We start from the raw sequence: 12,089 nt of genomic DNA, 5'->3' as shown, positions 1-12,089 counted from the left end.
TACTAGCCAATGTCATAAGATTGCCTTTTTAAAGTGGATTGGATTCACTTTCATTTTAAATCCTGTGTGATATAGAGATAGACAAAGAGGTGGGTTCGTAGTTTGGAGCTGGGAAGCTCTGGTATATTACGGGGTCGTTCTGAGCCCTCTGGTGTGATGTTTGGGAAATGGAAGGATATGTAGCGTTTTATCATTTGTAGTTCATAAAGTCAAGGGGAAGATGTTCATGTAATTCTATCAATAACAGTCTGTTCTTCTAGCATACCTCCTTCATCTCAGTTTCACTTTTTTGTCTTATACCACTTTGTCACATCTCTCTTTTATGATGAGAACCTGTAAAGTCATGGTTTGCCAGTGTGCCTGCCGATAGCCTGGGCCTTTATCTCTGATTGGTGCTCCTCACTGTTAATTTACCAAGCCTGAGGTCTGAATCTGGCATAGAGTGTACTGTGTTTCATATGGCGTTAGAATTAAGATTGGGAACCCAAAAAATACTGGAAACAAATTACGTTTATCTCCATTAACGATTCTCGCATGTGCAATTTTTGCTAACATTGTATTAAAAAATCCTGACAGTTTCCTGTTTTATAAATTTCCGACACAATTTATTCAGCAGTGACATAACACTGCTACTGAATTTACAGCGTGAAACATATAGTGAGCCCAGTGTACTCCAATTACAGAATAAATGGTTCATGATTCAGTCCTTGTATTGAAGCAAAACCATACAGTGTGACCAGTGTAGTATGATTCTCAAACAAATAATGAGTCTGATCTTTTTAATGAATCAAAAACATACAGCAAAATTTAGTGCGACTCCCAAAAACGACTCTAATTGGGCAGTTTTTACTGAATAAAAATCATTTAGCACAACCAGTATACTAGGATTCCTGAACAAATGAATCTAATGAGTCGGTTATTTTAAATGTATCGATACACAACACAACTACAGTACACACTCTTAAAAATAAGGTTCTTTATTGGCATTGATGGTTCCATGAAGAACCTTTAACATCCATGGAACCTTCCATTGCAGGAAGATGGAAATATTTTCTTTAGATCATTAAAATGATCTTTACATTAAGATTTTTTTTTCTTTTTAGAAATGTTCACTTGAAGGTTCTTTGGGGAACCAAAATTGGTTCTTATATTGCATTGCTGCAAAAAAAAAACTTTTGGAACCTTTATTTTTAAGTATATGACAACATGTAGTTACTGGTTGTGTAGTTTAAAAATACATATGTGTTTTGTATTTCATAAATATTAATAAAGAAAATCGGAACCAATACCTTTACATTATTCTAGATTTCCATCCCAAGCAGGAAATGTGGCCAAGATTCAGAAGTCCCAGCAGAGCAGGGACAATAACAGATCTGGGAAACACACAATGTCACTTCCTATACATATATCCATTTCTGATCAATTCCCCACAAATTGGCCTCTATTGGTCAGCGGGTTTTATGGCACATGGTTTGTCTATCATAGAGAAGTTAAGATTTTAAACTGTAATTCTGGATGGGAAAATGCCTCTTTCCATTCAAGCTTCTTACATGCTTAAGCCACACTCCCTGTATAAAAGTGCACCCTATCCACCCAGTAATGTCTTTCGTATAGAAGATACTTTCTGTGTGGGATTACTGGTATGACAAAATGGAAAGATATTAAAAGATTCAGTCCATGTGACAAACAACACACAGGAGAAAAAAAACACAATAGATTAAAAAAATCATATGTGACCTATACACACAATCACTTTGGTGTTCAAAAATTAATTGGCAGGAAAAATGTTGTATTAGTGCAAACTAAAAAAAAAATCTTGAGAATTTTTGACAAATACTGTACTGCTAAATGCTGTGAGATCTCTGCTAATGTTACACACCCACCTGTATGTTAGTGTTCTTAACACCCACTGAATGTGCAAAATAAACGTGATACACAATTGAATTCTCTCTCTAGTATATTTTCACTCCAAAATCTAAATATTTTCAAAATGTGCTTATGGGTCATAGAAAATTAAGAACCTTTGGAAAATCTAAATATGCCAATATTATAGTGTCTTAGTAAATGAATGGTATTAAACCTAAACCAAAGAAAATATCTGCGGTGCGAGCAGTTGTGTCAATTAAAATTAAATTTTTTATTTAGCAATTACTAAATTAACCATGAGGATTTCTTTTGTCTCACTCTTATATCACTGTTAAATTTATTGATAGTAAACAATTCTGATATTTAAACGTTATCAGACATGTTTGACTAAAAAATGAAATACAATAGCATCCTCTTTTGCTCCAGAAGCTTCATGGCAAGTCTGAGAAATTTCCCAGGCTCTATTTATCAAATGATTGTTTACATGCATTAAAAAACTCTGGTTTACTGAGTAATTTTTAAAGTTGAGAATTGAGGCAAATGGATATGAGACTACATGACTCTCCAAAGAGAGTCTTTGTGAAGGGTTTCAATTATGACTTGGCAACATGAGATGACCTTAATATACTTCATCTCCAATGAAAGACTTTGATTTTCATGGAAAAATCGGGTAGACCATGCTTCCTCATTCAATTTCTGAACCAGATCAGGAATGTTGATATAAAGGGAGCTCAACAACCCATTAAACTTTTGAACCGTGACAATAAAATTAAAACTGACTAGACATATAGGACTAGACTCTCTGTACACAGCAGACGTATTCATACATCACAAGTTTAAGCTACATTTAGGTTATATTCTTTGAGATTTGTTGTCAACTCTACTTGTCTATTGATTACAATAAAGATCTGGATTGATATATATTGTCCTTCCACAGATTTTAAAGAATAAAGATAATTCTGGTGTAAACGCGATACCCATGCAAGTCCTAAACTACTTTTCATCTGAAGCAATGCAATTAAGTCAAAGCGCATATGTGAGAAATGTCATATATGTGAGAAACAGACACAATCACACAGTCCTAAGACTGTCTTTGTCACTGTTCGGTAAACCAGCAAACTAGCAAAAACGGCATAAAAAGGTCTCGGCATTCGTGGACTGGCCGCACCCTAAATGAGGGGCATCACATGCATCTACCATGAAAAATGACAAAACCATCCAACAAAACCCTCGTTTCAGACACAGCAGACAAGGACTGAGACCTAATATAAAAGGGCAAATCTAGTGGGTTTGTAATAAAGATATTTTTTATTTCTACATTTTACCATCTCAAAGGACTCACTCATTCATCTCAAAGGTAAGAACTGCTGCTGCTTTGACAGTTTTTGACACTCCGCTTACCGTCTACTCGATAATAACCAAAAGCATGATACAACAACTTTTAGAAACTGGTTAATTGTGAAATAGTTTTGCAATCTTAGTAAATTAATGTCCTATAAAATGGACATTTTTTCTTTATTATGAAATTTGTGCAACATTTTAAATCTATTACCCTATAACTATAGCTGACGACCAAAGAGTGTCTGAGAGAGATTGATAATTTTGGTTTCCTGTAAAATAAGCTTAGACAGGTGCCTAACATGTCTTTTAGTGTCCCAAACCAGCATCAGTTACCCATGCATCTTAGACACACATGATCTGAAGCATTGGAGACTTTACCCGAAATATTATTGGTCTGTTATAAATTCACACAAGCTTTATAAGTCCAGTATCACCATCTAGTCTTCATCTTACAATTATTTTTCTATTTATTTCACTCACAACACCCATTTTATTAAGGCAGATGCTAAAAGTTTTTGTTGTGATTATCCTTAATGTTATTTTTTATTCAGATTGATTTCGTGGTTTCATTGCTTTTGGTTGGAGGCCCTGAGCCATTACCTTGTATGATATTTCTGGAACACCGGTGGCTAAATGACAGCTTCTATTCCACTGACGCTTTTTTATACCACAATGTTATTCACTGCACTATTCACTGTTTCTTAAATGTATTTCAGAAAACACTTAAAAATAAACTGGACTTTTATGCATTATTGTTTAATAAAAGTTTGTCGAAAAGCCACAGTATTTGATCCCAGTAATTTTCAAGGCTTCATGACAGACTTCTATCCACCCCTATATTCTATATTTTACTGTTTGAATGCTAGATCATTTTGGCCTGTGTGGTTTAAACGCTTAATGAAATTTCCACAGCAAGGATTTCAAGTTATTGTCTTGTGACATCAGCTGACTTGGCATGGGCAGGTCAAATATTGAATACAGAACAGTATTGACATAGCTGAAATTAAATGATAATGTCAGAATTATGAAGAAGAAGAAAAAAACATAAAACAGAAACACTCTATATCATACTTGAACGTTTTATGTTCTGCTTCCAGAGTGTAAAGCAGACATGTCTAGAGCAAGAAACAGAGAGGTGAGTTTTCATGAAGGGTCACTCCACACTGTTCATATTGCATCATTACCATATTTAATAAGACACTGACTTGCCTGTGCAGGGGAATGTGCTAAAGCGTGTGGTAAAACTGCCACTCGTCAGCTCAGCGCTGCAGCAGGCCTCTTCCATCTACACGGGCGTGAAAGGTCGTTATCCGCTGCTCGGGTTTGTGGGAGGCGTAGCAGAGCTGGGTGCCCGTAGTGCATCCACAGCAGCCCTGAAACAAGCAGCACCTCTGCTACAGAACCTAGAACCAGAAAGTAAGTCCCTCATATGTGACCCTGGACCACAAAACCGTCTTAAGTCGCTGGGGTTATATTTGTAGCAATAGTCAAAAATACATTGTATGTGTCAAAATTATAGATTTTTCTTTTATGCCAAAAATCATTAGGACATTAAGTAAAGATCATGTTCCATAAAGATATTTTGTAAATTTCCTACTGTAAATATATCAAAACTTTTTGATTAGTAATATGCATCGCTAAGACCTTCATTTGGACAACTTTAAAGGCGATTTTGTTAATATTTAGATTTTTTGCACCCTCAGATTCCAGATTTTCAAATAGTTGTATCTCGGCCAAATAGTGTCCTATCATAACAAACCACACATCAATTCCAGATAATCTCAATTTAAAAAAAATTTACCCTTATAATGGTTTTGTGGTCCAGGGTCACATATGGTATCTCTAACAATGAACGAACTTAAAACTGGAACAATATAAAATCTCCAATGGAAATCAAATGCTCATAGTCAGGACATACTTGGACAAGAGAAACAGATACACTTCTAATACATTTAATAATGTGATCATAATAATGGTGGTGACTAGAGATGCACCGATCGATCGGCCAGGGATCGGAATCGGCCGATTTTCCACATGATCGGTCTGGATCGGTCGGTCAGTCTCACTTCTTTCCGATTTCGAGCCGATCCGTTTTGTTACCAGCGGCACAGGCAATAACATCAGCCGTGCATTCTCACTCTCATCTCTCCGATGACCCCTTCTCTCTCACACACGTCTCATTCGCTCCGGTTAAATAGTGCTTGTATTGCGTATTATAGTCATTCCCGCAGGTTTCGCGCTTACACCAAAAGCGCGCACGCTCAGTCTCAAACAGCTTGTGAGCCACAAATACCAAAATGAGTGGCTAACTGCGCTAAAATTTAAATTATGTCAAAATGCCCGTTTTGGCGCAATTAAACACAATCGATTTTGGAACGTTAAAGAGAATGCATGTTGTGTAACAGTATATTGGGTCCGTGGATAAACTCTTAAAGGAACCGCAGTCCAATATTCCTGCTGCTGTCTGTGATGTTAATCAAAGACAAAGAAAATTATTTTCTGCTCTTGAATGAATAAGTTTTATAACATTAATGGTAAGCATTAATCTGTCTTTAATTTTTACAATGAAGACTACAGAAATTAATGTAATCAAATGTAAAATAACACTGGATGTGTTATTTTACATTTGATTACTTTAATTTCTGTCATATTTCTTAACTGAATAAAAACTTACTTAACCTGAAAAACTTCGTTTCATAGCTCTCTTTATTTTATTGCATTTATTTGTGCTGTTGTTCGCAATTTTTTTTATTTGTTCTTATTTTATTACTGACTTTTTACTTGTGTTTTTTAATGAAAATAAAACTTTGCGTTGAAGAAAAGTAGACGTTTGTTTGTATATGCTGTCAATTATAGTTCTTAGATAGAAAATCGAAATCGGCAAAAATCTGTAAAAATCGGTATCGGCAGATCACACTAACAAAAAAAATCGGAAATCGGAATCGGTCAAGAAAATTGCAATCGGTGCATCTCTAGATGACTTCATTTTATGTCTGCCTTTGCAGTCGAGGCAGTGAACAGTTTTGCACTGGTGGGTTTGGAGCAACTAGAGAAGCTTTTCCCAATTCTCCAACAGCCCACAGATGAGGTGAGTGTGAGTGTAACTTGAGCAACAGTTGAGTATAGCAGCTACCATATATTGGCTGTCTGGTAAAAGTCAACAAATATATTTTAAATAACAGAATTAATAAAGTTTTAAGTTATTATATTAACTCTGTTTTTGAAATAATTTTAATAACTAATTGGTATATTTCAATTATCTAAAATAATTCAGTATTATTATATTTTTATTATATTTTTTCAAAAATAATATTTTTTTAAGTATTCTGTTTAATATGACCTTCAGTACATATATAGTAAGTATTCCAAGACTACTTTATTGTTAGATATTGTTATGTTATCGATATTTTACTTATTGAATTCATTTATGTCTGTATCAGTAGCCTTTACTAATCTGAGGAATCAAAGTTAGGTGATTATTTTTTATTTATTTATGTATGTTTGCTTATTTAGTCTGTGTGCATGAGTAATTAAAGGCTGATGCTGATGGTTTATTTATGTGACACTTAACTAGTCTATTAGAGCTGCCCTTCAGATATAGAGATTAAAGGTGTTTTGAACAAAAAAGTTATAGGCTAGTCGAAGTTGTCGACTATTGGATGTCAAAATATCTCTGTCAAAACCATAGACTGTAAGTTATAGGTCAAAACTTGATTTGAGATACTTTTACATTATAACACAGCACCATAAATCCACTTTTAGCGGGTTTTAAGAGAGACAAAAGTCTTAAATATTTTTTTTTTAAACTTTGTTTTGTGATACATTTATTGACTGTAAATTAATCATCATGTGTACAAATAATGACAGTAGGACTATTTATTGCGTCAGTATTGTTTGCGTTACTGAAAGGAAACCGTTCATGCTATGGTTAGTTCAGGTTCAGGCGACTTTTCCCCCACTTTTTCGGTTAATTTTTACTTAATTTACTAAGATGAAGTATGTTCAAAGTAACTTGTTTAACGTTAGTAGTGTGTGTTTGTAGCTATTTTTGTTGTAGGCCTACGTGCGTTTTTGTTTTTCCTCAGTACTTCTCCACTTTTCAAATGAACATGTAAATCTCGATGTTTCTTCTGATGCTGTCCATACCTCTCTTGATGTTGTCCTTGCCCTCTCTTCCCTCAGGTGGTTGCTAATCTGAAGGACGCTTTCTTCTCGAGGCTAGATGATGCGCAGTCTCGAGTGAACGATGAGCTGGACAGAGCCGTGGACAGATGGGATAAACTGATGCAGCTGAGCTGGCGCCTCCTGGCGGAAGCTCAAGACTCGGCTCCAGGGCGAGTGATCACCGCGGGTCTGGATGAGCTCATCACTCAGTCGGAGGCGGTAGTGGCCAGCTATCTACCTCTGCCACCCACGCTGCGTAAGAACTCATACAGGCTCTGCCCGGACATGGAGACACATTTTTTTGTCTGAAATTATCATGAAATAACCATTTAAAAAATGTGTACACAAGGTTTAACCACAAGGGGGAGCAAATGTTCTTCTGTTTTGCTAGTCGTTTGTCACCATCTCACTCTCAAAGGGTATAGAGCAGGGGTGCCCAAACTCGGTCCTAGAGGGCCGGTGTCCTGCAGAGTTTAGCTCCAACCCCAATTAAACACACCTGAACCAGCTAATCAAGCTCTTATAGGCATACTAGAAACTTACCAGCAGGTGTGTTGAGGCAAGTTAGAGCTAAACTCTGCAGGACACTGGCCCTCCAGGACCGAGTTTGGGCACCCCTGGTATCGAGAAACGTGTAATAGCATAATACTTTATCAAATTGGCTTTTTTCACTCAGAGACTAAGCCTCTTTCCATTGAATTCTGAATACTAGATTTTGTTTTGAAATCACAACCACTTTTTTTCTCATCCTGCAGGTCATGAGTGGGAGCGAAGAGTGCAGAGCTATGACTAGGAAGATGATGATGATGATGATGATGATGATGAAGAGCCTCGAATGTGGACACGTATCCGTAGCCTGTTGTTGTGCCTGTACCTTCAGTTGTACCACAGATTGATGAAGCTGAGAGAAAGACTGGACAGCGCTTTGCAGATGCTGGGGGCAGCTGCCGAAACGGTATAGGCTCTACAAAAACAAATCGCTAAATCTGATGCGATTTCAAGTTTTCCTTTCTCTTTGGAGTGTTACAAGCTGTTTGTGAATAGATAATATCCCTAAAGTTGCAAAGACTAAAGTCTCAAACCCAAAGAGATATTCTTTATAAAAGTTAAGACTGGTCCACGCCCTCCTAAAACGCCTCGTTTAAAAACGCCCCCACATGTCTTCTTCAGGATATGGGAAGATTTGCATAACACCGCCCAAATGTTCATGCAAAGAAAGAAGGCATAACTTTATTGTTGCTGCCACCGCCGCCGCCATGTTGGGAAGACGCTGTGTGTTTGGTTGCGAAAGCGAAACTACTTTGTTTGGCCTTCCAAAAGAGGACACGACTAGAAATCAGTGGTTAAGTTGTATTTACAACACTGTTCCAGAACACTTCAACCCAAATATTCAGATGTGTGTAGCGCATTTTACGGATGACTGTTTCTTGAACCTGGGAGAGTAGCCTACAATGCCGTCCGTTCTGACTCACAGTCTGTAAGTAGGTTTTCATATTTAAAGGATTTGCCACTGATGATTCAAACGCGAGTTTTGAGCAGTGTAGAGTAGCGCTTGTTGTTTGTCATTTCTCCGATCACAAATGCAGACATGGTTTTATGTTTATGCAACGTTTAATGTTTGCATCAAGGCAACGCATAAAAAGACAATATAAGTCATTATAATCCGTAATTATGTCCCCACTGGATGCAACAAATGCCTTGTTTATAATGGGTTTTAATGTTTTTGTCTCGTCGCTCCGGCCGGGCATACACCTTGCTTTTCAGACCGATGAGCTTTGTAAAAATCGGCGCGTTTCAGAAAGGCGGGGCATAGAGGAGCAACAATAATGTACAGTATGTGGAAAATAATGTGTTTTTTGAACCTTAAACCGCATAAACACATTTCATTACACCAAATACACAAAATAATGTTCTTTTTAGCAACATCATATGACCCCTTTAACTAAATGATCTGCCAAATGTTCATAAAGTCATAGTGACTTTTGAGGATGGCACAAATACTAAAGTACATGACGTGTAAGTATCAAGTCCTGAAACATTATCACTGGTAAATGGGGATCCAAACTGATTGTTTTTATATTCCAGTTTAACCATTTTCATATTTTAATAGCTTATAAATGGTTTTATTTGACTTTCTAACATGTAGAGAGAGATAAAAAAAAAGACTTGGGCCCTTCAATAGAGACCAGGGGCCTCATTTATGAACAATGCATAGAACTGGTTCTATATTTTGTCCTTATATTTACACACATTCCTGCATATAAGTACAAATTGGTAGATCCCACACTTTGCGTGAAACTGTTCTTACGCACTCATCATGCACACATTTGTACGAATGCACTGTTGATAAATGAGGGCCCAGGTTTATTATAGTTAACTAAAACTTAAAACCATGTTACTTGAAGTAAAATAAACGTTAACTGAAATAAAGTAAAGTTTAGTTTAACTTGATGTATTAAAGTAACTAAAACTGAAATTAAATAATTATAAAACTATATATTCATATTGAAAAACATGAAAAAAACTAATTACCAATTTACTTTAAAATTAAAATTAAAACAGAAAATATAAAAATACAAATTAATTCAAATTAATAATAAAAACAATCACTATAATATTTAAATAAACTATAAAATAAAAACTATAACAATATCTCAATTATACTAAAATAACACTGAAGGAGACCCAGGATAATGAGAATGTGATTCACGAGTCAGTAATGGAGAGTGGTATGTTAAAATTAAATCACAAAATAAATATAGATGCAGACATGTCTGAGTGAGTGACTCAAACATATACACTGACAAGATGATATCGGCAAGGAGTGCCTCCTCAAACCATAGCTTATCCCCTCTTCTTTGAGTCTGAAGTTAAAATAGACCGTCTACGTGCTGCAGTACCATACTGCAGTCATTCACTGTGCCCTGCCACCCTCAGGGCTTCCTGTCTGCAGACTCACCCACATAGAATAAAATCACAGCAATTACTTGTTCCAAATCAAGACCCCTGAGACACATTCAGGCAAAGAAGGACATGGGGAAGGGGAGAGAAAAGTTCAAACTGTATTACTGAGCTGAAAACATAGTGTGTATGATCTTTTTCACACTAATCTGTACCATGCCAAAGTGATAACATGCCTAATTGATAACAGAATTTATTCATACAATATTATTTTACATTTATGTTTCTAGTCACTTAGAAGTGGAGTATATTTATCTCCTCTGATTTTGTCATAGTCACTCATTTGTACACTGCTTCATATTAAAGTTAACGTTCAAGCTAGATAGAGACATTAGCATCTGATAGTCTAGCATATTAATCCTTTAGTGACTCAAAATGGCAATAAAAATAAATTATGAAACGTTTCTGTTTGCGTAAAAGGAAGGCGATATTTTGTTTCTCAGAAATCAATGCTGAAATCAAGAAGTCGGGCTGCTTGTTTAGAGAGAAGATGGTCATGATTGAGCTGGAAGCCCAGTGGGATCTAGTTCTACGTGCCGTTTGGCTGTTGCTGCATGTGACTTAAACACCCACTAACCCACCCGCGCACGCACACAGATAACACACTCAGTTACAGGATAAAAAAAAATGAGTTGGAGAACAAACATGCTTTCAGGAGAATCAAGCCCTCTTCCCTTAGACAACTGTACTGTTTGCCAACATTTATATATGACAACATATATATACTACTGCTTAAAGGTTTGAGGTCACTAAGATTTTTATTTTAAAGAAATTAAAGGGGTCATATGATGCGATTTCTATTTTTCCTTTTCTTTAGTGTGTTACAGGGGTGGCGAACTCCGGTCCTGGAGAGTTCAGCTCCAACCCTAATTAAAACTCACCTGCCTGTAGCTTCCTAGTAACTGTTCAGACCTTGATTAGCTTGTTCAGGTGTGTTTTATTAGGGTTGAAGCAAACCTCTGCAGGGCTGCGGCTCTCCAGGACCGACGTTCGCCACCCCTGGTGTGTTATGTAGCTATTTGTGCATGTATAAGATCTGCAGAGTTACAAAGCTCAAAGTCTCCCACAAAAGGATTTATTCTTTCTAAAAGAGATGGCTGATCCAGACCGGGCTAAAACGCCTCATTCAAACACGCCCCCACATGTCTACGTCACGATGTGGAAATATTTGCGTAATGCCGCCCAAATGTGCACGCAAAGAAAGAAGGCGTGGTTTCAGGAACCGCAGTAGTGTTGATGCAGCCATATCAGGGAGACGCTGTGTATTTCTGTGCGAAAGCAAAAGCACTTTATTTGGCCTTCCAAAAATAGATGCAATGAGGAATCATTGGTTAAGATTTATTTACAACAGAACAGCACAACCCAGATGTTCAAATTTGTGTAACGCATTTTATGGACGACAGTTTTGTGAACCTAGTAGAGTAGCCTACAAGGCTGGCTGTGCAAAGGCTATTTCTAAAAAAAATGGGTCAATTCCGACTTTGCTATGACAATCGGGCGCTTATTCTGAATCAGCTACTGTAAGTATGCTTTCTTAATAGTTTAAGTATTTGCTGACTGTTCAAATGCGGAGTTTTGCGCCGTGTAGAGTATTGCGTAGTGTGTGTGTGTGTGTGTGTGTGTGTGTGTGTGTGTGTGTGTGTGCGTGCGTGAGAGAGAGACAGGGTCCACATCACAGGAGTCAGCTTTCTTAATCGCGGCTTGTGTACTGCAAATACATACAAGCATCATCACTGTGTCTGTCACGCGACTCTGTT

At 36.9% G+C, this 12,089-nt stretch overlaps 1 pseudogene; it reads left to right on the top strand.

Annotated features, from left to right (window-relative positions):
- The first annotated feature begins 3,129 nt into the window (after positions 1-3,129).
- The window catches only part of LOC107549220 (perilipin-3-like), a 16,620-nt pseudogene continuing 7,660 nt past the window's right edge, over positions 3,130-12,089 (top strand).

Source organism: Sinocyclocheilus grahami, unplaced genomic scaffold, assembly GCF_001515645.1.
Source record: "Sinocyclocheilus grahami isolate Dianchi unplaced genomic scaffold, SAMN03320097.WGS_v1.1 scaffold366.1, whole genome shotgun sequence".
In the NCBI taxonomy this organism is placed as follows: Eukaryota; Metazoa; Chordata; class Actinopteri; order Cypriniformes; family Cyprinidae; genus Sinocyclocheilus; species Sinocyclocheilus grahami.
The sequence above is the reverse complement of the archived record's forward strand: the minus strand, read 5'-3'. Positions and strand labels throughout refer to the sequence as shown.